This window comes from Coregonus clupeaformis, unplaced genomic scaffold, assembly GCF_020615455.1.
Source record: "Coregonus clupeaformis isolate EN_2021a unplaced genomic scaffold, ASM2061545v1 scaf0252, whole genome shotgun sequence".
NCBI classification, from domain to species: Eukaryota; Metazoa; Chordata; class Actinopteri; order Salmoniformes; family Salmonidae; genus Coregonus; species Coregonus clupeaformis.
Genome location: NW_025533707.1, coordinates 15,001 through 42,500, shown reverse-complemented (window position 1 = coordinate 42,500; position 27,500 = coordinate 15,001). Strand labels below are relative to the sequence as shown.

At 48.1% G+C, this 27,500-nt stretch overlaps 1 pseudogene; it reads left to right on the top strand.

The window, feature by feature from the left end:
- LOC123481202 overlaps positions 1-27,500 on the top strand; it is a 274,390-nt pseudogene that overhangs the window by 240,697 nt on the left and 6,193 nt on the right.

The window sequence follows — 27,500 nt, the reverse complement described above, 5'->3', positions numbered from 1 at the left end:
TGGGAAACGTATGTTAACATTGCCAAAGCAAGTGAAGTGCTCTCTCTCTCTCTCTCTCTCTCTCTCTCTCTCTCTCTCTCTCTCTCTCTCTCTCTCTGTCTCTCGCTCTCTCTCTCTCTCTCTCTCGTCTCTCTCTCTCTCTCTCTGTCTCTCTCTCTCTCTCTCTGTCTCTCTCTCTCGCTCGCTCTCTCTCTCTGAATTATAATGCATTATGTATGTACTCATGAGGCATTAAAGTGTGCTTATTATAAAGCATTATGAAGAGGGTATTCATGTTACCAAGTTTCTCTGCTACAGTTTTCTTCTCCAAATATCGGCTATATATCAGTTCTCTTCTTAGCCAAAACCAGCTTCTAGCAGACTGGCATTATGAACCTGTGACTAATTCGTGGACTCACCATTTGGGAAACGTGCACAGGTTGACGCAACTCATGAGTTGATTCTACATTCATTGGCCACCTTATGTTACACTTTAAATTGGTGTTTTAAGTCATTCTCAAAGCTTACCCTCAGTCAGTCTGTCAGCCCCCATAGATGCAGCACTAAGCAACCAATGATGAGGGCTGTTTTTTGATCGACAGGTCTGAGGTGCTATCAGATGGGTGTCTGGTTACAGACCCGCCCAATGCGGATGAAATGCCATATTTCCAAAAATGATTCTCGTCTGCTTCGCCATTATATCTCTCTTCCAAACAGGCACAATGATTCATAAACTGCATAAACATGCTTTTACAATATTATCCAACCATATCCTCCCTCTCTGCTCTCTTTTACAATATTATCCAACCATATCCTCCCTCTCTACTCTCTTTTACAATATTATCCAACCATATCCTCCCTCTCTGCTCTCTTTTACAATATTATCCAACCATATCCTCCCTCTCTGCTCTCTTTTACAATATTATCCAACCATATCCTCCCTCTCTGCTCTCTTTTACAATATTATCCAACCATATCCTCCCTCTCTGCTCTCTTTTACAATATTATCCAACCATATCCTCCCTCTCTACTCTCTTTTACAATATTATCCAACCATATCCTCCCTCTCTGCTCTCTTTTACAATATTATCCAACCATATCCTCCCTCTCTGCTCTCTTTTACAATGTTATTACATTTACGTCATTTACCAGACGCTCTTATCCAGAGCAACTTACAGTTAGTCAGTGCATACGTTTTATTTATTTTTATTTTATTAATTTTTTCATACTGGCCCCCCATGGGAAACGAACCCACATCCCTGCCGGCCAAACCACTGTGCCACTCTCTGCTCTATATTACTATATTATCCAATCATATCCTCCCTCTCTGCTGTCTTGGTCTTTGAGAACCAAGCACCACTTTGGGACACACTGATATCCCAAGCAAGGTGTGGCCCTTCGATAACATGCAGAAGTAGAAACAGAATGGTACTCACCTCTGACTTTCATTCTTCAGATTTGAGTGGTTTTCCGCTAGAGTTGAGATGTTCTTGTCCTTTGGTTTTCCGCTAGAGTTGAGATGTTCTTGTCCTTTGAGGAATCCATTCCTCTCATCCTCCTCTCCTCTTGTTTTCTCCTTTCTCAACCTTCTCTCTTCTCCTCTCCAGTCTTCTCTCCTCTCTTCTCCTCTCCAGTCCTCTCTATGACATCCTCCTCTCTCTCTTTTCCGCTCCTCTATATTCTATACTCCTCACTTTGCTTTCTCTCATCTCCTCCCCTCCTCTCCTCTCCTCCTCTCCTCCTCTCCTCTCCTCTCCTCTCCTCTCCTCTCCTCTCCTCTCCTCTCCTCTCCTCTCCTCTCCTCTCCTCTCCTCTCCTCTCCTCTCCTCTCCTCTCCTCTCCTCTCCTCTCCTCTCCTCTCCTCTCCTCTCCTCTCCTCTCCTCTCCTGTCAGTGTGTCTAGTATTACACAGTGCTTCAGCCTTGTCTTCCATTAGGGGCCCAGGGGACAGAACCCCAGCCCAGGTATTGATCCCTGGGATGGGGAAGGGAACCTGAGATGCTCCCCTGAGTTCTCCAGACCCATTCCAGCCATGGAGATAATGGAGCTATCTCTTTCTCTCTCTCTTGCTCTCTTTCTCCCTCTCTCATGGATTTCAACTGGCTTTGATTAAGCTTTTAGCCAGTAGAGCTAACGATGATGTCTGCATCCTGTATACTGTCTGGGAATAGGCTGTAAACTGTATTTGATGATCACTGGTCACATGATAGAAAGGTTTAGGTTGTGATATTGGGTTTATTTTAGTATTAATCACAACTAGGGCTGTTGCGGTGACCGTATTACCGCCACACCGGCGGTCACGAGTCGTGAAGGCAGTCAAATTCCACGTGGCTGTTTAGTCACGGTAATTAGGCTTCTCCAAGCTCTGATGCTGCTGATGGTCATTAGTAGCCTACCAAACCTGCTAACTGCCTGGTACTCAGCACTCTATTGTCCCTCTAATCACTCTGACATCAATGCAAATGTTATCGAACACTTAATGAGAGCCCATGAGCTCATGTTGTGCAACATTTCCATAGGCTATGCAATTGATAAAACAGAGTGATGGCCTCTACTAAAAAGAGGAGGATCCCATCAGCTTTCTATAGGCTAGGCCTACTATATTTATTTCTAAACTTTCCTCATATTAAGCACATTGCTTCTCTTTACAACAGGAGTATAGCCTACCTGGCTGGCATGAAAATGAACCACAAGAAAAGCGTCCTCCATTCGCTATTTAAATGCATTGATTACATGTATTTTTTTCCCGCTGCCACTGTTTCAGACAGGTGCATGATAATGGTCCATTCTAAATCAAAATAAATGTTACACATGTATTATTTCGTATATGTAAAGACAGGATAAAAATCAAGAATAGTCTGATGGGTAACAATATTACTTGTGAATTATATATTATCACTTGTGAATGATGCCCAGTGTAAGGCAAAGGTTCTAATCATAGTCGCACACCTCATGTAGCCTAGCCCATAGGCCTATATGTTTTCATAAGGTTTGTATCACAACAAAAATGGCCAAATAACTTCTTTAAATTAAGCACATGAATCCGCTTTACAAGGGGTGTAGAGCCTAACTGACATACATAAACCTGAGTTTCAAGTTTGGGGAAGATAATTTTCACCATAAAAATGCACCTTTATAATAAAGCCATTACATGCATAATTGCATTTGCGGTCACTTTTGATAATGGTGTTTTCCCGCTAATGGAACATTTGCGCTTATAGCCTACTGCCATGTGGGCGCATTGCTGCTCTTATAATGTAAAGAAATAGCCTAATAGTTTATCACATTTTAAGCTAAACGTTCTGATCTGTTGCATCAGCGTAAAACTGTTTTTTGGATGCAAGTGTTGTATTAATTTGGAATCTATTTCATCCCACAACTTTCCCAGAGTATGTTTGGAATATTTATTTCTCGCACAGAATAGAATAGGTCGACTTTTGTACTATGGGGGATAGTAGATTGACGTAGGCTAGTGCTTTTGCTGTTCGTTAGGCCTACTCATCTTGTTGGCTGACGAAAAGTAAATGTGGACAGTTCTTCCAATATCTTCAATATGCACCTCAGAATTGGATAAGGAGGCGCGCAGCTGCGTCCCAGAAGTGTCTGTCTTCACTTGTAGCCTGTGAGAAAGACCCGATCACGTGATAGAAAGCCATGTGAGTGAGAGGCGCTTCGAATTGCGCAGCACACTCAGGGAGAAGGGCACAATGCAGCACTCCGGGCCGCAAAAGGCATGGATTTCTTTAGGGTGCATTACGGCCACACAAAGGGAATGCCGCCCGGAAATTCGAGGCATTATAAAGTGCTTGTCAAATTGTGAATGAGAGACTGATGAAGTGTGTACAGCCTGCGCTTAAAACAAAGCAGAGCTCATGCCTTTCAAGCGACTTTTTTCAAATCATCATTAGAATCATACAGCCTTACAATGTATTAAAAATCAAAACATATAGCCCAACGTTTGTAGAACAACTAAAGTTACATTAATAACTCTAAATGAAGCATAAAGGAGGACCTGTTTCTTTGTTAACCGCTCAACACAGAATAGCAGCATGTGGCCTCTTCCTCAAATCGTTTGGAGAAAATATCCTTTCTATGTTATTCAGCTTTGTTCAGTTGTATTCTTCATAATATGTAGATGTTCCAAAGGTCTGCATCAGTGGCTTGTAGGCTATGTGTGGAAGCCAGGAGATGCTAAATGTGTTTATGTTAATTAACGGTCAACTACCGTGAGACCGACAGTTATTTGCATGACAATCACCGGCTGACTACATTTTGTGACCGCCACAGCCCTAATCACAACGAAATGTCCTTCAGGGGAAAATATTTTTTGACAAATATTTTTTGGGAATTTGTATGTTTGTGTTTCAGCCCAGTGTTAGCCCGGTCACCTGGTTTGCTATGAAGCTGAGAGATGAGGATGGAGAAATGTAGCCATAGAAAGAGCTGTTGATGCAAGTGGTCCGTAGTGGTTAGTGGTGCTCTGTAGTGGTCCGTAGTGGTTAGTGGTGCTCTGTAGTGGTCCGTAGTGGTTAGTGGTGCTCTGTAGTGGTCCGTAGTGGTTAGTGGTGCTCTGTAGTGGTCCGTAGTGGTTAGTGGTGCTCTGTAGTGGTCCGTAGTGGTTAGTGGTGCTCTGTAGTGGTCCGTAGTGGTTAGTGGTGCTCTGTAGTGCTCTGTAGTGGTCCGTAGTGGTTAGTGGTGCTCTGTAGTGGTCCGTAGTGGTGCTCTGTAGTGGTGCTCTGTAGTGGTGCTCTGTAGTGGTCCGTAGTGGTTAGTGGTGCTCTGTAGTGGTCCATAGTGGTGCTCTGTAGTGGTCCATAGTGGTGCTCTGTAGTGGTGCTCTGTAGTGGTGCTCTGTAGTGGTGCTCTGTAGTGGTCCTTAGTGGTTAGTGGTGCTCTGTAGTGGTGCTCTGTAGTGGTGCTCTGTAGTGGTCCATAGTGGTGCTCTGTAGTGGTCCATAGTGGTGCTCTGTAGTGGTGCTCTGTAATGGTCCATAGTGGTGCTCTGTAGTGGTCCATAGTGGTCCATAGTGGTGCTCTGTAGTGGTCCATAGTGGTGCTCTGTAGTGGTCCATAGTGGTGCTCTGTAGTGGTCCATAGGGGTCCATAGTGGTGCTCTGTAGTGGTGCTCTGTAGTGGTCCATAGGGGGTCCATAGTGGTGCTCTGTAGTGGTGCTCTGTAGGGGTCCATAGGGGTCCATAGTGGTGCTCTGTAGTGGTCCATAGTGGTGCTCTGTAGTGGTGCTCTGTAGTGGTCCATAGGGGTCCATAGTGGTGCTCTGTAGTGGTGCTCTGTAGTGGTCCATAGTGGTGCTCTGTAGTGGTGCTCTGTAGTGGTCCATAGGGGTCCATAGTGGTGCTCTGTAGTGGTCCATAGGGGTCCATAGTGGTGCTCTGTAGTGGTCCATAGTGGTGCTCTGTAGTGGTGCTCTGTAGTGGTGCTCTGTAGTGGTCCATAGGGGTGCTCTGTAGTGGTCCATAGGGGTCCATAGTGGTGCTCTGTAGTGGTCCATAGTGGTGCTCTGTAGTGGTGCTCTGTAGTGGTGCTCTGTAGTGGTCCATAGTGGTGCTCTGTAGTGGTCCATAGGGGTCCATAGTGGTGCTCTGTAGTGGTCCATAGGGGTCCATAGTAGTGCTCTGTAGTGGTCCATAGTGGTGCTCTGTAGTGGTGCTCTGTAGTGGTGCTCTGTAGTGGTCCATAGTGGTGCTCTGTAGTGGTGCTCTGTAGTGGTCTGTAGTGGTCCGTAGGGTTCCGTGGGGTTCTGTAGGGGTCCGTAGTGGTCTGTGGGGGTCTGTAGTGGTGCTCTGTAGTGGTCTGTAGTGGTCCGTAGGGTTCCGTGGGGTTCTGTAGAGGTCCGTAGTGGTCCGTAGTGGTCCGTAGTGGTCCGTGGGGTTCTGTAGTGGTCCGTAGTGGTCTGTAGTGGTCTGTGGGGGTCTGTAGTGATCTGTAGTGGTCCATAGGGGTCCGTAGGGTTCCGTAGTGGTCAGTAGTGGTCCGTGGGGGTCTGTAGTGCTCTGTAGTGCTCTGTAGTGGTCCGTAGTGGTCCGTAGTGGTCTGTGGGGGTCTGTGGGGGTCTGTGGTGCTCTATAATGGTCCTTAGTGGTCTGTAGTTGTCAGTGTGTGACCTTGTGTCTGTGTTGTGTTTCCAGGAGTGGCAGAACTCGATCCAGAAGAACGCCGGTCTGGCCTTCATCGAGCTCATCAACGAGGGAAGGTAATCAATCACCTATCACATTTATCTATCTATATTATACTGCTTAATATGTTATCACCATCAGCAATCGTCTGCTCATGTCTGTGTGGTAGATATCTGCTTACTCTCTCCCTCACCCCCCCACTCTCTCTCTCTCTCTCTATCTCTCCCTCACACCCCCCCACTCTCTCTCTCTCTCTCTCCCTCACCCCCCACTCTGTCTCTCTCTCTCTCCCTCACCCCCCACTCTGTCTCTCTCTCTCTCCCTCACCCCCCACTCTCTCTCTCTCTCTCTCTCCCTCACCCCCCACTCTGTCTCTCTCTCCCTCCCTCACCCCCCCACTCTGTCTCTCTCTCTCTCCCTCACCCCCCCCACTCTCTCCCTCTCTCTCTCCCTCCCTCACCCCCACTCTGTCTCTCTCTCTCCCTCACCCCCCACTCTCTCTCTCTCTCTCTCTCTCTCTCTCTCTCCCCTCACCCCCCACTCTGTCTCTCTCTCTCTCCCTCACCCCCCACTCTGTCTCTCTCTCTCTCCCTCACCCCCCACTCTCTCTCTCTCTCTCTCCCTCCCCCCCCCACTCTGTCTCTCTCTCTCCCTCACCCCCCCACTCTCTCTCTCTCTCTCTCTCTCTCTCTCTCCCTCACCCCCCACTCTGTCTCTCTCTCTCTCCCTCACCCCCCCACTCTGTCTCTCTCTCTCTCCCTCACCCCCCCACTCTCTCTCTCTCTCTCTCCCTCACCCCCCCCACTCTGTCTCTCTCTCTCTCCCTCACCCCCCACTCTCTCTCTCTCTCTCTCCCTCACCCCCCCCACTCTGTCTCTCTCTCCCTCCCTCACCCCCCCACTCTGTCTCTCTCTCTCTCCCTCACCCCCCCCACTCTCTCCCTCTCTCTCTCCCTCCCTCACCCCCCCACTCTGTCTCTCTCTCTCCCTCACCCCCCACTCTGTCTCTCTCTCTATCCCTCACCCCCCCACTCTCTCTCTCTCTCTCCTCACCCCCCCACTCCTGTCTCTCTCTCTCTCCCTCACCCCCCCCACTCTTTCTCTCTCTCTCTCCCTCCCACCACCCGCCCTCTCTCTCTCTCTCTCTCTCTCTCTCCCTCACCCCCCACTCTGTCTCTCTCTCTCTCCCTCACCCCCCACTCTGTCTCTCTCTCTCCCTCACCCCCCCACTCTGTCTCTCTCTCTCTCCCTCACCCCCCCCACTCTGTCTCTCTCTCCCTCCCTCACCCCCCCACTCTGTCTCTCTCTCTCTCCCTCACCCCCCCACTCTCTCCCTCTCTCTCTCCCTCCCTCACCCCCCACTCTGTCTCTCTCTCTCCCTCACCCCCCCCACTCTCTCTCTCTCTCTCTCTCCCTCCCCCCCACTCTCTCTCTCTCTCTCTGCTCTCTCTCCCTCACCCCCCCCACTCTGTCTCTCTCTCTCTCCCTCACCCCCCACTCTGTCTCTCTCTCTCTCCCTCACCCCCCCCACTCTGTCTCTCTCTCTCCCTCACCCCCCACTCTGTCTCTCTCTCTCCCTCACCCCCCCCACTCTCTCTCTCTCTCTCTCCCTCACCCCCCCACTCTGTCTCTCTCTCCCTCCTTCCCACCCCCCACTCTGTCTCTCTCTCTCTCCCTCACCCCCCACTCTCTCCCTCTCTCTCTCCCTCCCTCACCCCCCCCACTCTGTCTCTCTCTCTCCCTCACCCCCACTCTGTCTCTCTCTCTCCCTCACCCCCCACTCTGTCTCTCTCTCTATCCCTCACCCCCACTCTCTCTCTCTCTCTCTCCCTCACCCCCCCACTCTGTCTCTCTCTCTCTCCCTCACCCCCCCCCACTCTTTCTCTCTCTCTCTCCCTCACACCACCCACTCTCTCTCTCTCTCTCTCTCCCTCACCCCCCACTCTGTCTCTCTCTCTCTCCCTCACCCCCCACTCTGTCTCTCTCTCTCCCTCACCCCCCCCACTCTGTCTCTCTCTCTATCCCTCACCCCCCACTCTGTCTCTCTCTCTCTCCCCTCACCCCCCACTCTCTCTCTATATCTCTCCCTCACACCACCCACTCTCTCTCTCTCTCTCCCTCACCCCCCCCACTCTGTCTCTCTCTCTCTCCCTCCCACCACCCACTCTCTCTCTCTCTCTCCCTCACCCCCCACTCTGTCTCTCTCTCTCCCTCACCCCCCACTCTGTCTCTCTCTCTCCCTCCCCCCCCACTCTGTCTCTCTCTCTCCCTCACCACCCACTCTCTCTCTCTCTCTCCCTCACCCCCCACTCTGTCTATCTCTCTCCCTCCCCCCCCCCACTCTGTCTCTCTCTCTCCCTCTCCCCCCCACTCTGTCTCTCTCTCTCCATCACCCCCCTCTCTCTCCTCTCTCTCCCTCCCACCACACTCTCTCTCTCTCTCTCCCTCCCCCCCCCTCTCTCTCTCTCTCTCTCTCTCTCTCTCCCTCCACCACCCACTCTCTCTCTCTCCCTCCACCCCCCCCACTCTGTCTCTCTCTCTCTCTCCCTCACACCACCCACTCTCTCTCTCTATCTCTCCCTCACCCCCCTCTCTCTCTCTCTCTCTCTCCCTCCACACCACCCACTCTCTCTCTCTATCTCTCCATCCCCCCCTCTCTCTCTCTCTCTCTCTCCCTCCACCCCCCCCACTCTGTCTCTCTCTCTCTCCCTCCACCCCCCACTCTCTCTCTCTATCTCTCCCTCACCCCCCCCACTCTGTCTCTCTCTCTCTCCCTCACCCCCCCACTCTCTCTCTCTCTCTCTCCCTCCACCCCCCCCACTCTGTCTCTCTCTCTCTCCCTCCACCCCCCCCACTCTGTCTCTCTCTCTCTCCCCTCACACCCCCCCACTCTGTCTCTCTCCCTCTCCCTCACCCCCCCACTCTCTCTTTCTCTCTCCCTCACACCCCCCCACTCTGTCTCTCTCTCTCTCCCTCACACCCCCCACTCTCTCTCTTTCTCTCTCCCTCCCACCCCCCACTCTGTCTCTCTCTCTCTCCCTCACCCCCCCACTCTCTCTCTCTCTCTCTCTCTCTCACCCCCCCACTCTGTCTCTCTCTCTCTCCCTCACACCCCCCACTCTGTCTCTCTCTCTCTCCCTCACACCCCCCCACTCTGTCTCTCTCTCTCTCCCTCACACCCCCCCACTCTCTCTCTTTCTCTCTCCCTCACACCCCCCCCTCTGTCTCTCTCTCTCTCCCTCACACCCCCCCCACTCTTCTCTCTCTCTCTCCCTCCCCCCCCACTCTCTCTCTCTCTCTCCCTCCCTCACCCCCCACTCTCTCTCTCTCTCTCCCTCCCACCCCCCCCACTCTGTCTCTCTCTCTCTCCCTCCCCCCCCCCTTCTCTCTCTCTCTCTCTCTCTCTCCCCACCCCCCCCACTCTGTCTCTCTCTCTCTCCCCTCCCACCCCCCCCACTCTGTCTCTCTCTCTCTCCCTCCACCCCCCACTCTGTCTCTCTCTCTCTCCCTCCTTCACCCCCCCCACTCTCTCTCTCTCTCTCTCCCTCCACCCCCCCACTCTCTCTCTCTATCTCTCCCTCACCCCCCACTCTGTCTCTCTCTCTCTCCCTCCCACCCCCCCTCTCTCTCTCTCTCTCTCCCTCACACCCCCCCACTCTGTCTCTCTCTCTCTCCCTCCACCCCCCCCTCTCTCTCTCTCTCTCTCCCTCACCCCCCCCCACTCTGTCTCTCTCGCTCTCCCTCACACCCCCCCCTCCCTCTCTCTCTCTCCCTCCCACCCCCCCACTCTCTCTCTCTCTCTCTCCCTCCACCCCCCCCACTCTGTCTCTCTCTCTCTCCCTCACACCCCCCACTCTGTCTCTCTCTCTCTCCCTCACCCCCACTCTCTCTCTCTCTCTCTCTCTCTCACCCCCCACTCCTGTCTCTCTCTCTCTCCCTCACACCCCCCCCTCTGTCCCTCTCCCTCCCTCACCACTCTCCCCCTCTCTTCCCTCTCTCTCACCTCAGACTCTGTGCCCTCTATGAAGGCCATATTGTGCGTGTGGCCAGAGGCTGGTTTATCCTGACGACGGGCTTACAAGCATGCTGAGTTTGAGGTGAACACAGTCTGTCTGTCTGTCTGTCTGTCTGTCTGTCTGTCTGTCTGTCTGTCTGTCTGTCTGTCTGTCTGTTTCAGTAAGTTGTTATCTGTGTCTGTCTCTGTGCCCTCTAGTCCAGTCCACTGAAACATGATATCTATATATCTATATATCTACATATCTATATATCTATATATCTATATATCTATATATCTACATATATATATATCTATATATATACATATCTACATATCTATATCTCTATATATCTATATATCTACATATCTATATATCTATATATCTATATATCTACATATCTATATATCTACATATCTATATATCTACATATCTATATATCTACATATCTATATATCTACATATCTATATATCTACATATCTACATATCTATATATCTATATATCTACATATCTATATATCTACATATCTACATATCTACATATCTATATATCTACATATCTATATATCTATATATCTACATATCTATATATCTATATATCTATATATCTACATATATATATATATATCTACATATCTATATATCTACATATCTATATATCTACATATCTATATATCTACATATCTATATATCTATATATCTACATATCTATATATCTACATATCTATATATCTACATATCTATATATCTATATATCTACATATCTATATATCTACATATCTATATATCTACATATCTCAACTTCTTTCTTTTACTTTCCCCCTCCCTCCCTCTCCCTCCCTCTCTCTACCCCTCTCCCTCCCCCATCTCCCTCTCTCTCTCTCTCTCTCTCTCTCCCTCTCTCCCTCCCTCTCTCTCTCTCTCTACCCCTCTCCCTCCCTCCCTCCCTCCCTCTCCCTCCCTCTCTCTACCCCTCTCCCTCCCCCCATCTCCCTCTCTCTCTCTCTCTCTCCCCCTCTCCCTCCTTCCCTCTCTCCCTCTCTCTCCCCCTCTCTCCCTCCCCCCATCTCCCTCTCCTCTACCTCCCTCCCTCCCTCTCTCTACCTTTCCCTCCCCCATCTCCCTCTCTCTCTCTACCCCCTCTCCCTCCCTCCCTCTCCCCTCTCTCTCCCCCTCCCTCCCCTCTCCCTCTCTCCCCATCTCCCTCTCTCCCTCTCTCTACCCCTCTCCCTCCCCCATCTCCCTCTCTCTCCCTCTCTCTCCTCTCCCTCCTCCTCCCTCTCTCTCTCTCTCTCTCTACCCCTCTCCCTCCTCCCTCCCTCCCTCTCCCCTCTCTCTACCCCTCTCCCTCCCATCTCCCTCTCTCTCTCTCTCTCTACCCCTCTCCCTCCCCTCCCTCTCCCCCTCTCTCCCTCTCTCTCCCCCCTCTCCCTCCCCCCATCTCCCTCTCTCTGCCTCCCTCCCTCCCTCCCTCCCTCTCTCTACTTTCCCTCCCCCATCTCCCTCTCTCTCTACCCTCTCCCTCCCTCCCTCTCCCCCTCTCTCTACCCCTCCCTCCCCTCTCCCTCTCTCCCCATTTCCCTCTCTCCCTCTCTCTACCCCTCTCCCTCCCCATCTCCCCTCTCTCTCCCTCTCTCTCCCCCTCTCCCTCTCTCCCTCCCTCTCTCTCTCTCTCTGCCCTCTCCCTCCCTCCCTCTCCCTCCCTCTCTCTACCCCTCTCCCTCCCCATCTCCCTCTCTCTCTCTCTCTCTACCCCCTCCTCCCTCCCTCTCTCCCCCTCTCCCTCTCTCTCTCCCTCTCCCTCCCCCCCATCTCCCTCTCTCTACCTCCCTCCCTCCCTCCCTCTCTCTACCTTTTCCCTCCCCCATCTCCCTCTCTCTCTCTACCCCTCTCCCTCCCTCCCTCTCCCCCTCTCTCTACCCCCTCCCTCCCTCTCCCTCTCTCCCCTTCTCCCTCTCTCCCTCTCTCTCCCCCTCTCCCTCCCCCATCTCCCTCTCTCTCCCTCTCTCTACCCCTCTCCCTCTCTCCCTCCCTCTCTCCCTCTCTCTACCCCTCCATCCCTCTCTCCCTCTCTCTACCCCTCTCCCCCATCTCCCTCTCTCTACCCCTCTCTCCCTCTCTCCCTCTCTCTACCCCTCCCCCTCCCTCCTCTCTTCCTCTCTCTACCCCTCCCCCTCCCTCTCTCTCTCCTCTCTCTACCCCACCCCCTCCTCCCTTCCTCCCTCCCTCCCTCCCTCTCTCTACCCTCTCCCTCCCTCCCTCTCGCCCTCTCTCTACCCCTCTCCCTCCCTCCCTCTCTCCCTCTCTCTCCCCCTCCCTCCCTCTCTCCCTCTCTCCCTCTCTCTACCCCACCCCCCGCTCCCTCCTTCCTCCCTCCCTCCCTCCCTCCCTCCCTCTCTCCCACCCTCTCTCTACCCCTCTCCCTCCCCATCTCCTTCTCTACCCCTCTTCCTCCCTCCCTTTCTCCCTCTCTCTACCCCCTCGTCCTCCCCCTATCTCCCTCTCTATCCCCCCTCCCCCCTCTCTCCCTCTCTCTACCCCCCTCCCTCCCTCCCTCTCTCTACCCCCCTCCCTCCCTCCCTCTCTCTACCCCTCTCCCTCTCTCCCTCTCTCTCCCTCCCTCCCTCTCTTCCTCTCTCTCCCTCTCCCTCCCCCTAACTCCCTCTCCCTCTCTCCCTCTCTCTACCCCTCCCTCCTCTCTCCCTCTCTCTTCCCCTCTCTCCCTCCCTCCCTCCCTCTCTCTACCCCTCTCTCTCTCCCTCCCTCCCTCACTCTACCTCTCTCTCCTCTCTCCCTCTCTCTACCCCTCTCCCTCCCTCTCTCTACCCCTCTCTCCCTCTCTCCCGCTCTCTACCCCTCTCCCTCTCTCCCTCTCTCTACCCCTCTCCCTCCCTCCCTTTCTTTCTCCCTCCCCCCTTTTATCTCTCCCTCTACCACCTCCATGCCTCTCATCCCCCCAGTCTAACTGTGCCCAGTACGCTGCTGACAGGATGGAGGAGGAGAAGATGTGCGATCACCTGATCAGCGCCGCCAAGCACAGGGACCATGTGACCGCCAACCAATTGAAACAGAAGATACTCAACATCCTGACCAATAAGCACGGGGCATGGGGCACAATGTCACAGAGGTGAGAGGTAGCGGGAAGGACAGGGAAGAAACACACACAGGGGGTCGAAGGAAGGACAGGAACAGACACACAGGGGGTAGTAGGAAGGACAGGAACAGACACACAGGGGGTAGAAGGAAGGACAGGAACAGACACAGGTCGAAAGGACAGGAACAGACACACGGGGGTAGTAGGAAGGACAGGAACAGACACACAGGGGGTCGAAGGAAGGGACAGGAACAGACACACAGGGGGTCGAAGGAAGGACAGGAACAGACACCGGGGGTCGGAAGGAGGGACAGGAACACACACAGGGGGTAGTAGGAAGGACAGGAACAGACACAGGGGGTGGTAGGAAGGACAGGAACAGACACACAGGGGGTGTAGAAGGAAGGACAGGAACGACACACAGGGGGTGAGAAGGAAGGCAGGAACAGACACACAGGGGTAGAAGGAAGGACAGGAACAGACACACGGGGGGTAGTAGGAAGACAGGAACAGACACACAGGGGGTAGTAGGAAGGACAGGAACAGACACACGGGGTAGTAGGAAGGACAGGAATAGACACACAGGGGGTAGTAGGAAGGACAGGAACAGACACACGGGGGTAGAAGGAGGACAGGAACAGACACACGGGGGTGGTAGGAGGGACAGGAACAGACACACGGGGTAGTAGGAAGGACAGGACAGACACACAGGGGTAGGGAAGGACGGAACGACACACAGGGGTAGTAGGGACAGGAACAGACACACAGGGGGGTAGTAGGAAGGACAGGAACAGACACACAGGGGTCGGAAGGAAGGACAGAACAGACACACAGGGGGTAGTAGGAAGGACAGGAACAGACACACAGGGGGGTAGTGGGAAGGACAGCAGACACACAGGGGGTAGTAGGAAGGACAGGAACAGACACACGGGGGGTAGTAGGAAGGGACAGGAACAGACACACAGGGGATCGAAGGAAGGACGGAACAGACACACGGGGTAGTAGGAAGGACAGGAACAGACACACAGGGGGGTCGAAGGAAGGACAGGAACAGACACACAGGGGGTAGTAGGAAGGGACGGAACAGACACACAGGGGTAGTAGGAAGGACAGGAACAGACACACGGGGTAGTAGGAAGGACAGGAACAGACACACAGGGGGTCGAAGGAAGGACAGGAACAGACACACAGGGGGTAGTAGGAAGGACAGGAACAGACACACAGGGGGTAGTAGGAAGGACAGGAACAGACACACAGGGGGTAGTAGGAAGGACAGGAACAGACACACAGGGGGGTCGGAAGGAAGGACAGGAACAGACACACAGGGGGTCGAAGGAAGGACAGGAACAGACACACAGGGGGTCGAAGGAAGGACAGGAACAGACACACAGGGGGTAGTAGGAAGGACAGGAACAGACACACAGGGGGTAGAAGGAAGGACAGGAACAGACACACAGGGGGTAGTAGGAAGGACAGGAACAGACACACAGGGGGTAGTAGGAAGGACAGGAACAGACACACAGGGGGTAGTAGGAAGGACAGGAACAGACACACAGGGGGTAGTAGGAAGGACAGGAACAGACACACAGGGGGTCGAAGGAAGGACAGGAACAGACACACAGGGGGTAGTAGAAAAGCTGTCACTGTGATGTAGAGGGTTCTGTTAGGTTAGCTTTGAGACAGGAAGACAGGAAAACAGGAAGCATCTGCTTGCTCAGACACACACGTACGCACAAACACATATTTTGATTGATTGATTGGACATCCGTTCATTCAGAGCTCACCCCAGGCCAGTGCCAATGTTCTCACTAAATCACAGCATTAAGAGGAGGAGGAGCTAATCTGTCTTTATTGTGGTCCTTATTGACCTTGTATTCCGCCCCCTTTCGCTCTCTCAGCCAATTACATGAGCTGCTTTAACTTATTTCCCCACCCCTTTTATTCCCTCAGCCAATTACATGACTTCTGGCGTCTGGACTACTGGGAGGACGACCTGAGGAGGAGGCGGCGATTCGTACGAAATCCCTTTGGCTCCACCCACCCTGATGTGTCACTTAAAGCCCTGGAGGACTACGGTCAGTCACCTATCCCAGAATACACTGCAAGTTATTTAGTTAGTTAGTTAGTTACTTGACTATTTTTTTAAACAGTGGCATCATTTACCATTTGGTATCTGCTATGTACTAATTGTGTTGTGCAGGTACGGAGGAGGAGGAGGAGGAAGAGGAGGGGGGGCTTAAGTCTAAGAAGACCTTGCGCAGCCAATCAGTGGTCAGTCAGAACCCGGAGGCGGAGCTAATGCTGGAGGGAGACGACGACGCTGTCAGTCTGCAGCAGGAGAAAGAGATGGAACTGGCAGGTCAGACACCTTTCTAGTTAGGAGAAGTTATCTGGTTCTGGTTCTGGATTCTCTGAACAATTTAATAACAACTTAAATACATTTTAATCGAATCAATAAAAACGTAGTTTTAAATTATTACCATCAAACCAAACTCACTCGGATAAAACATCAAACAGTCCTGATTTAACTAAAACATGATGTTTATACTTTGTGTCATACCACCCTGTGACGATGTGGATTTCTGCCCACTCGTCACGAACGAGCAAACTGTCTAATCTGCCATTAGGCCCTATTTTAGAATAGCTATTTTCATTACGCATTCTGCCATTTATTTCTAGAAGTATTATACTGCACATTACTATTCTAGTATTCTCTAGCTCCTGTGTTAGCAGGAAGCTACTGTTTATAGGTCATGCCCAGTTCGGTGGGAAAATGTTTATGGAAAGGTATTTTCGTATAATCTGTTCCACACAAAGGCGGTTATTGTCTCTAACCAACAGAGTGAAACGTTGTTTCGGTGCACAGAATGGCCGTAACACTCACGAGCTAGAAACTCTGTTTGGTTCATTCTGTTAATGATTTCCTTTATTCACACTTCCCACGTTGTGCCGGAGCTCCGTGTGTCCTGTCTTGTCTGTGTCTGTTGTACGGTTATACAGTTGACGTCGGAAGTTTACATACACTTAGGTTGGAGTCATTAGAACTCGTTTTTCAACCACTCCACAAATTTCTTGTTAACAAACTATAGTTTTGGTAGGTCGGTTAGGACATCTACTTTGTGCATGACACAAGTCATTTCTCTAACAGTTGTTTACAGACAGATTATTTCACTTCTAATTCACTGTATCACAATTCCAGTGGGTCAGAAGTTTACATTCACTAAGTTGACTGTGCCTTTAAACAGTTTGGAAAATTCCTAGAAAATGATGTCATGGCTTTAGAAGCTTCTAATAGGCTAATTGACGTCATTTGAGTCAATTGGAGGTGTACATGTGGATGTATTTCAAGGCCTACCTTCAAACTCAGTGTCTCTTTGCTTGACATCATGGGAAAATCAAAAGCAATCAGCCAAGACCTCAGAAAAAAAATTGTAGACCTCAACAACTCTGGTTCATCCTTGGGAGCAATTTCCAAATGCCTGAAGGTACCACGTTCATCTGTACAAACAATAGTACGCAAGTATAAACACCATGGGACCACGCAGCCGTCATACCGCTCAGAAAGGAGACGTGTTCTGTCTCCTAGAGATGAACGTACTTTGGTGCGAAAAGTGCAAATAAATCCCAGAACAACAGCAAAGGACCTTGTGAAGATGCTAGAGGAAACAGGTACAAAAGTATCTATATCCACAGTAAAACAAGTCCTATATCGACATAACCTGAAAGGCCACTCAGCAAGGAAGAAGCCACTGCTCCAAAACTGCCATAAAAAATCCAGACTATGGTTTGCAACTGCACATGGGGACAAAGATCGTACTTTTTGGAGAAATGTCCTCTGGTCTGATGAAACAAAAGTAGAACTGTTTGGCCATAATGACCATCGTTATGTTTGGAGGAAATAGGGGGTTATTTGCAAGCCGAAGAACACCATCCCAACCGTGAAACACGGGGGTGGCAGCATCATGCGGTGGGGGTGCTTTGCTGCAGGAGGGACTGGTGCACTTCACAAAATAGATGGCATCATGAGGAAGGGAAATTATGTGGATATATTGAAGCAACATCTCAAGACATCAGTCAGGAAGTTAAAGCTTGGTCGCAAATGGGTCTTCCAAATGGACAATGACCCCAAGCATACTTCCAAAGTTGTGGCAAAATGACTTAAGGACAACAAAGTCAAGGTATTGGAGTGGCCATCACAAAGCCCTGACCTCAATCCTATAGAACATTTGTGGGCAGAACTGAAAAAGCGTGTGCGAGCAAGGAGGCCTACAAACCTGACTCAGTTACACCAGCTCTGTCAGGAGGAATGGGCCAAAATTCACCCAACTTATTGTGGGAAGCTTGTGGAAGGCTACCCAAAACTTTTGACCCAAGTTAAACAATTTAAAGGCAATGCTACCAAATACTAATTGAGTGTATGTAAACTTCTGACCCACTGGGAATGTGATGAAAGAAATTAAAGCTGAAATAAATAATTCTCTCTACTATTATTCTGACATTTCACATTCTTAAAATAAAGTGGTGATCCTAACTGACCTAAAACAGGGGATTTTGTACTAGGTTTAAATGTCAGGAATTGTGAAAAACTGAGTTTAAATGTATTTGGCTAAGGTGTATGTAAACTTCCGACTTCAACTGTATATCTCTCCATCTCTCCATCTCTCTCTATATATATATAGGTTATCACTATCCCACTCTCTCTCTCTCTCCCCCCTCTCTCTCTCTGTGATCTCTCTCTCTCTCTCTCTCTCTCTCTCTCTCTCTCTCTCTCTCTCTCTCTCTCTCTCTCTCTCTCTCTGTGATCTCTCTCTCTCTCTCTCTCTCTCTCTCTCTCTCTCTCTCTGTGATCTCTCTCTCTCTCTCTCTCTCTGTGATCTCTCTCTCTCTCTCTCTCTCTCTCTCTCTCTCTCTCTCTCTCTCTCTCTGTGATCTCTCTCTCTCTCTGTCTCTCTATATATATATATATATATATATACATGTATCTATCTCTCGCTCTCCTTATTTAGGTTGGACAAGCTCGGAGGGGAGAAGATAACATCTCTCTCTTTCTCTATCCTTCAATTCATCTTCTCTTTCTTTCTCTATCTCTTTACTGACTTCAACTGTATGTTACTGGGTTGCCACCAATCGGCCGTTCTATTCAAATCAAATCAAATCTAATTTTATTTGCCACATGCGCAGAATACAACAGGTGTAGACCTTACAGTGAAATGCTTACTTACAAGCCCTTAACCACCAATGCAGTTAAACAAATTATAATAATAATAATTTAAGTGAAAAGGGTGTACTGCAAATAGTCTGGGTAGCCATGATTAGCTGTTCAGGAGTCTTATGGCTTGGGGGTAGAAGCTGTTAAGAAGCCTTTTGGACCTAGACTTGGTGCTCCGGTACCGCTTGCCGTGCGGTAGCAGAGAGAACAGTCTATGACTAGGGTGGCTGGAGTCTTTGACAATTTTGAGGGCCTTCCTCTGACACCGCCTGGTTTAGAGGTCCTGGATGGCAGGAAGCTTGGCCCCAGTGATGTACTGGGCCGTGCACTTTACTCCCTCTGTAGTGCCTTGCTGGTCGGAGGCCAAGCAGTTGCCATACCAGGCAGTGATGCAACCAGTCAGGATGCTCTCGATGGTGCAGCTGTAGAATTTTTTGAGGTTCTGAGGACCCATGCCAAATCTTTTCAGTCTCCTTAGGGGGAATAGGCGTTGTCGTGCCCTCTTCACAACTGTCTTGGTGTGTTTGGACCATGATAGTTCGTTGGTGATGTGGACACCGAGGAACTTGAAGCTCTCAACCTGCTCCACTACAGCCCCGTCGATGAGAATGGGGGCGTGCTCAGTCCTCTTTTTTTCCCTGTAGTCCACAATCATCTCCTTTTGTCTTGATCATGTTGAGGGAGAGGTTGTTATCCTGGCACCACACGGCCAGATCTCTGACCTCCTCCCTATAGGCTGTCTCATCGTTGACGGTGATCAGGCCTCCCAATGTTGTGTCGTCTGCAAACGTAACATTCACGCAACAATTAATGTTGTTTAACGGCCGATTTAAAGTGTTCATGGAAGTGGTATCGTACGTTTTAGACGGAATGTGGTTATTATGTGGAAGCCAGTTACATTTGTATTAGCCAGATGTTGTTGTTATGTTACCATATATATTGGTACCAGAGGCACAACTTTGGTTTTAGAAGAAGAAGAAGAAGATTATTATATATTATTACATGATTTTATTGTATTTTATTTTTTATCCAGTCAGATAAACACCCCGACCGCTCGGAGGCGTCCGCATGGTCCTGAAGCACACCATTGCCTCGTTTTGTATCACATTCCAATGATAAAACTGGGGGCGACAAAAAATGCAATTTCAGAATGTCCCCAGTGAAAGTTGCACCCCTGATTGGTACAGTATGTTCCAGGAAGTGTACCTCAGGTAGACACTACCGTTCAAAAGTTTGGGGTTACTTAGAAAATGTCCTTGTTTTCCATGAAAACATGCATGAAATGAGTTTGAATAGGAAATATAGCAAAACGCATAGGACATGTAGTCATTGACATGGTTAGAAATAATGATTTCTAATAGAAATAATTATTATGTCCTTCAAACTTTCGTCAAAGAATCCTCAATTTGCAGCAATTACAGCCTTGCAGACCTTTGGCATTCTAGCTGTCAATTTGTTGAGGTAATCTGAAGAGATTTCACCCCATGCTTCCTGAAGCACCTCCCACAAGTTGGATTGGCTTGATGGGCACTTCTTACGTACCATACGGTCAAGCTGCTCCCACAACAGCTCAATAGGGTTGAGGTCCGGTGACTGTGCTGGCCACTCCATTATAGACAGAATACCAGCTGACTGCTTCTTCCCTGAATAGTTCTTGCATAGTTTGGAGCTGTGCTTTGGGTCATTGTCCTGTTGTAGGAGGAAATTGGCTCCAATCAAGCGCCGTCCACAGGGTATGGCATGGCGTTGCAAAATGGAGTGATAGCCTTCCTTCTTCAATATCCCTTTTACCCTGTACAAATCTCCCACTTTACCACCACCAAAGCACCCCCAGAACATCACATTGCCTCCACCATGCTTGACAGATGGAATCATGCACTCCTCCAGCATCTTTTCATTTGGTCTGCGTCTCACAAATGTTCTTCTCTGTGATCCGAACACCTCAAACTTCGATTCGTCTGTCCATAACACTTTTTCCCCAATCTTCCTCTGTCCAGTGTCTGTGTTCTTTTGCCCATCTTAATATTTTCTTTTTATTGGCCAGTCTGAGATATGGCTTTTTCTTTGCAATTCTGCCTAGAAGGTCAGCATCCCAGAGTCGCCTCTTCACTGTTGACGTTGAGACTGGTGTTTTGCGGGTACTATTTAATGAAGCTGCCAGTTGAGGACCTGTGAGGCGTCTGTTTCTCAAACTAGACACTCTAATGTATTTGTCCTCTTGCTCAGTTGTGCACCGGGGCCTCCCACTCCTCTTTCTATTCTGGTTAGAGCCAGTTTGCGCTGTTCTGTGAAGGGAGTAGGACACAGCGTTGTACGAGATCTTCAGTTTCTTGGCAATTTCTTGAATGGAATAGCCTTCATTTCTCAGAACAAGAATAGACTGACGAGTTTCAGAGGAAAGTTGTTTTTTTCTGGCCATTTTGATTCTGTAATCAAACCCACAATTGCTGATGCTCCAGATACTCAACTAGTCTCAAGAAGGCCAGTTTTATTGCTTCTTTGATCAGCACAACAGTTTTCAGCTGTGCTATCATAATTGCAAAAGGGTTTTCTAATGATCAATTATCAAACTTGGATTAGCAAACACAACGTGCCATTGGAACACAGGACTGATGGTTGCTGATAGTGGGCCTCTGTACGCCTATGTAGATATTCCATTAAAAATATCTACCGTTTCCAGCTACAATAGCCATTTTAGCCAATAGGCTTTAATGATACACTTTAAAAGAAAACACCCGTAAATCTAGTTGTTTCAACTAATTATTATTAAGTAACTGGTTCCTAATCTAGTTGTTTCAACTAATTATTATTAAGTAACTGGTTCCTAATCTAGTTGTTTCAACTAATTATTATTAAGTAACTGGTTCCTAATCTAGTTGTTTCAACTAATTATTATTAAGTAACTGGTTCCTAATCTAGTTGTTTCAACTAATTATTATTAAGTAACTGGTTCCTAATCTAGTGCAGGTCCTAGCATGTGTTCATTCAACTAGAAATGATTATTTGGGCGTCTTATCTAAAAATGACTGTGCAACTGGTTACACACACAAACAGTGCTTTTAACATCCAATGTTTTCAACTTACATATTTGACACATGTTGACATACATCATGCATGCTAATTTATACAGTCATTAGTACTCAACATGTCCTCACCTGGGATTTGCACTCACAACCTCTGGGTTCACGGCATTCCAACCTTCCTGCTACGCCACCATGTCTGTCTCAATGACTGCTTTCACCTGTATTGCTACACTTTGGACTTTGGATAATACGTTCAATTGGTAGAGCATGGCGCTTGTAACGCCAGGGTAGTGGGTTCGATTCCCGGGACCACCCATACGTAAAAATGTATGCGCACATGACTGTAAGTCGCTTTGGATAAAAGCGTCTGCTAAATGGCATATTATTATTATTATTATTATTGATTCAGGAGTAACATTGAAACAGAATAATATGCCCCACCAACATTAGACAACTATACAGAAAACCCTCAAATTGCTGAAATACGTCAATGAAATAAATGATGACAGAATAGGTCAGATTAACTGATAACTAAAATAGCTGTCAGATGGCACATTTTTCTCAGTGCAGAGATGTATTATGGGTAATGAATGTGTAGGGGAAGGCTACAGACTTCATGGCGTAGCAGAAAGAGCAGCTTACCTCAAATCTAGAGGTTGAGAGTTCAAATCCCAGATGGGGTCATAGTTTAGCTGAACAGCGTACCACTTACTTTAAACCCCCCATTTCATTACTTATAATGGTTTGGGATGGTCTGGGACCATCACGTGACGTCCTGACGACTGGTAAAACAAATGTCTTGAGAACGTCTTACAAACATCCTAACATGGTCCTCACCTTTGTGATCACGTGAAATTAATATGATAACATGTGAAAACATGATCTTATGTGAAGTGATCCAAAAACACCTTTTTGCAATATTTCACATGCAAAACGTGGAAATTTCACATGTGAAATCACGTAATTAACATGGTCCTCACCTTTATGAAAAAATACATGAATTTCATGTGATCATGTTTTCACATGTGAAATGTCAAATGTAAAGTGTTCCAAAAACACATTTTTTAACATGATTTCACATGTGAAATGTATGTGATATTCTACATGTGAAATCATGTTGTTTTTCCATAAGGGTTATACCTAAAGCGGACGTTGCCATTGGCTGCACGGAGTCCCATTATACCTAAAGCGGACGTTGCCATTGGCTGCACGGAGTTGCATTGAGAGAAATCCCATGCAGCCTTGTTTACATGTTTGAACACTGGAATGTGTGATGTAATCTACACCTCCATTAGGATGACAGAAATCCTCTTTATTTAGTTTAATGATTTTTCAATCTGACCGTCATTATTTCTATATAGCTACACTTTCTCCTTCTGAACGTCTAACACTAGTGGGGCAGGTGTGGCTTCGTGACAATGTTCGCAAGAGCAACAGCTGACTGATTTGACGTCTCCAACGCAGTTCCACCTCCTGATACCGCCAAAACATCCGCTATTCGGGTGTCGGCTATCGCCGGCTAACGCTGATCTGATAGAATCTAGGCCCCAGTCTGTGTCTGTATCTGTTGTAATTGACATAATAATTGATTGGATTTATTTTTCCAGCTGCTCAGAACGCCTACCATCCACCACCGATGTGTAGCACTGACGTACCTCTGTCTGTCTGTCTGTCTGTCTGTCTGTCTGCCTGCTAGGCCCTGTGGTGCTCAGTACTCCGGCCCAGCTGGTATCTCCAGTAGTGGTGGTCCATGGTACTCTCTCCATCACCACCACTGAGATCTACTTTGAGGTGGACGAGGACGACCCGGCCTTCAAGAAGATCAACACCAAGGTAACAGTGAGATTGACACCATGGTAACAGTGAGATCGGCACCAAGGTAACAGTGAGATCAACACCATGGTAACAGTGAGATCAACACCAAGGTAACAGTGAGATCAACACCATGGTAACAGTGAGATCGACACCAAGGTAACAGTGAGATTGACACCATGGTAACAGTGAGATCAACACCAAGGTAACAGTGAGATCAACACCATGGTAACAGTGAGATCAACACCATGGTAACAGTGAGATCAACACCAAGGTAACAGTGAGATCAACACCATGGTAACAGTGAGATCAACACCAAGGTAACAGTGAGATCAACACCAAGGTAACAGTGAGATCGACACCATGGTAACAGGGATCGACACCAATGTAACAGTGAGATCGAAACCATGGTAACAGTGAGATCGACACCGAGGTATCAGTGAGATCGACACCGAGGTATCAGTGAGATCAACACCAAGGTAACAGTGAGATCAACACCATGGTAACAGTGAGATCAACACCATGGTAACAGTGAGATCAACACCAAGGTAACAGTGAGATCAACACCATGGTAACAGTGAGATCAACACCATGGTAACAGTGAGATCAACACCAAGGTAACAGTGAGATCAACGCCAAGGTAACAGTGAGATCAACACCATGGTAACAGTGAGATCAACACCAAGGTAACAGTGAGATCAACACCATGGTAACAGTGAGATCAACACCATGGTAACAGTGAGATCAACACCATGGTAACAGTGAGATCAACACCATGGTAACAGTGAGATCAACGCCAAGGTAACAGTGAGATCAACACCATGGTAACAGTGAGATCGACACCAAGGTAACAGTGAGATCGACACCATGGTAACAGGGATCTACACCAATGTAACAGTGAGATCGACACCAAGGTAACAGTGAGATCAACACCATGGTAACAGTGAGATCAACACCATGGTAACAGTGAGATCAACGCCAAGGTAACAGTGAGATCAACACCATGGTAACAGTGAGATCAACGCCAAGGTAACAGTGAGATCAACACCATGGTAACAGTGAGATCAACACCAAGGTAACAGTGAGATCAACACCATGGTAACAGTGAGATCAACACCATGGTAACAGTGAGATCAACACCAAGGTAACAGTGAGATCAACGCCAAGGTAACAGTGAGATCAACACCATGGTAACAGTGAGATCAACACCAAGGTAACAGTGAGATCAACACCATGGTAACAGTGAGATCAACACCATGGTAACAGTGAGATCAACACCATGGTAACAGTGAGATCAACACCATGGTAACAGTGAGATCAACGCCAAGGTAACAGTGAGATCAACACCATGGTAACAGTGAGATCGACACCAAGGTAACAGTGAGATCGACACCATGGTAACAGGGATCGACACCAATGTAACAGTGAGATCGACACCAAGGTAACAGTGAGATCAACACCATGGTAACAGTGAGATCAACACCATGGTAACAGTGAGATCAACGCCAAGGTAACAGTGAGATCAACACCATGGTAACAGTGAGATCGACACCAAGGTAACAGTGAGATCGACACCATGGTAACAGGGATCGACACCAATGTAACAGTGAGATCGACACCATGGTAACAGTGAGATCAACACCATGGTAACAGTGATCTGGGAAACTGTGTCTAGTGTTCAGGTGCTGCTGTACTTTGAGAGGACAGATTAGACATAACACAACATAACTCATTCTCCCTGCGTCTCTGTGTGCAGGTCCTGGCCTACTCTGAGGGTCTACATGGCAAGTGGATGTTCAGTGAGATCAGAGCGGTGTTCTCCAGACGATACCTGCTCCAGAACACTGGTCTAGAGGTCTTCATGGCCAACCGCAGTAAGATACCTTACCTTTATATAGTACCTTTACATACCTGTAAATACACTATACCTGTCCTTTACACATCACACCTACCTGCTCCAGAACACTGGTCTAGAAGTCTTCATGGCCAACCACAGTAAGACTATATAAATATAAATATATATATATATATATATATATATATATATATATATATATATATATATATATATATATATATATATATATAGTGCATTCAGACCCCCTTGACCTTTTCCACATTTTGTTACTTTACAGCCTTATTCGAAAATGGATTCAATACATTGTTTTCCTCATCAATCTACACACAATACCCCATAATGACGAAGCGAAAACAGGTTTTTAGAAATTTTAGCAAATGTATTAAACATAAAAAACTGAAATATCACATTTACCCAAGTATTCAGACCCTTTATTCAGTACTTTGTTGAAGCACCTTTGGCAGCCATTACAGCCTCGAGTCTTTTACATTTACATAACTTAGCAGACACTCTTATACAGAGCGACTTACAGGAGCAATTAGGGTTAAGTGCCTTGCTCAAGGGCACATCGACAGATTTTTCACCTAGTCTGCTCGGGGATTAGAACCAGCGACCTTTCGGGTACAGGCACAACGCTTTTAACCACTAAGCTACCTGCCGCCCCCGGGTTCTTGGGTATGACGCTACAATTATTCAGACCCTTGCTATGAGAATCGAAATTGAGCTCAGGTGCATCCTGTGTCCATTGATCATCCTTGAGATGTTTCTACAACTTTTGATTGGAGTACATCTGTGGTAAATTCAATTGATTGGACATGATTTGGAAAGGCACACACCTGTCTATAAAATGTCCTACAGTTGACAGTGCATGTCAGAGGAAAGACCCAGCCATGAGGTCGAAGGAATTGTCCGTAGAGCTCCGAGACAGGATTGTGTGGAGGCACAGATCTGGGGAAGAGTACCAAAATAATTCTGCAGCATTGAAGGTCCCCAAGAACACAGTGGCCTCCATCATTCTTAAATGGAAGAAGTTTGGAACCACCAAGACTCTTCCCTAGCAGCTGGCCCATCGCCAAACTGAGCAATCGGGGGAGAAGGGCCTTGGTCAGGGAGGTGACCAAGAACCCGATGGTCACTCTGACAGCTCTAGAGTTCATCTGTGGAGATGGGAGAACCTTCCAGAAAGACAACTATCTATGCAGCACTCCACTAATCAGGCCTTTATGGTAGAGCGGCCAGACGAAAGCCACTCCTCAGTAAAAGGCACATGACAACTTGGAGTTTGCCAAAAGGCACCTAAAGACTCTCAGACCATGAGAAACAAGATTCTCTGGTTTGATGAAACCAAGATTAAACTCTTTGGTCTGAATGCCAAGCGTCACTTCTGGAGGAAACCTGGCACCATCCCAACAGTGAAGAATGGGGGTGGCAGCATCATGTTGTGGGGATGTTTTTCAGCGGCAGTGACTGGGAGACTATTTAGGATCGAGGGAAAGATGAACGGAGCAAAGTACAGAGAGATCCTTGATGAAAACGTGCTCCAGAGCGCTCAGGACCTCAGACTGGGGTGAAGGTTCACCTTGCAACAGGACAACGACCCTAAGCACACAGCCAAGACAACGCAGGAGTGGCTTTGGGACAAGTCTCTGAATGTCCTTGAGAAGCCCAGCCAGAGCCCGGACTTGAACCCGATCTAACATCTCTGGAGAGACCTGAAAATAGCTGTGCAGTGACGCTCCCCATCCAACCTGACAGAGCTTGAGAGGATCTGCAGAGAAGAATGGGAGAAACTCCCAAATACAGGTGTGCTGCAAGCTTGTAGCGTCATACCCAAGATGACTCAAGGCTGTAATCACTGCCAAAGGTGCTTCAACAAAATACTGAGTAAAGGGTCTGAATACTTATGTGATTTTTCATTTTTTTTTACATTTGCAAAAATTTCAAAGAAACTGTTTTTGCTTTGTCATTATGGGGTATTGTGTGTAGATTGATGAGGGGGAAAAACCATTTGATCCATTTTAGAATAAGGCTGTAATGTAACAAAATGTGTAAAAAGTCAAGGGGTCTAAATACTTTCAGAATGCACTGGAAGTATATATACATTTACATTTTAGTCATTTAGCAAACGCTCTTATCCAGAGTGACTTACAGTTAGTGAGTGCATACATTTTCATACTTTTTCATATACCTACCTACCATAATAATAATAATAATAATAATAATAATATGCCATTTAGCAGACGCTTTTATCCAAAGCGACTTACAGTCATGCGTGCATACATTTTTGTGTATGTAACACTCACCTGTGTAGCTGACATCACCTTTAACTAACTCACCTGTGTTGCCGACATCACCTTTGACTAACTCACCTGTGTTGCTGACATCACCTTTAACT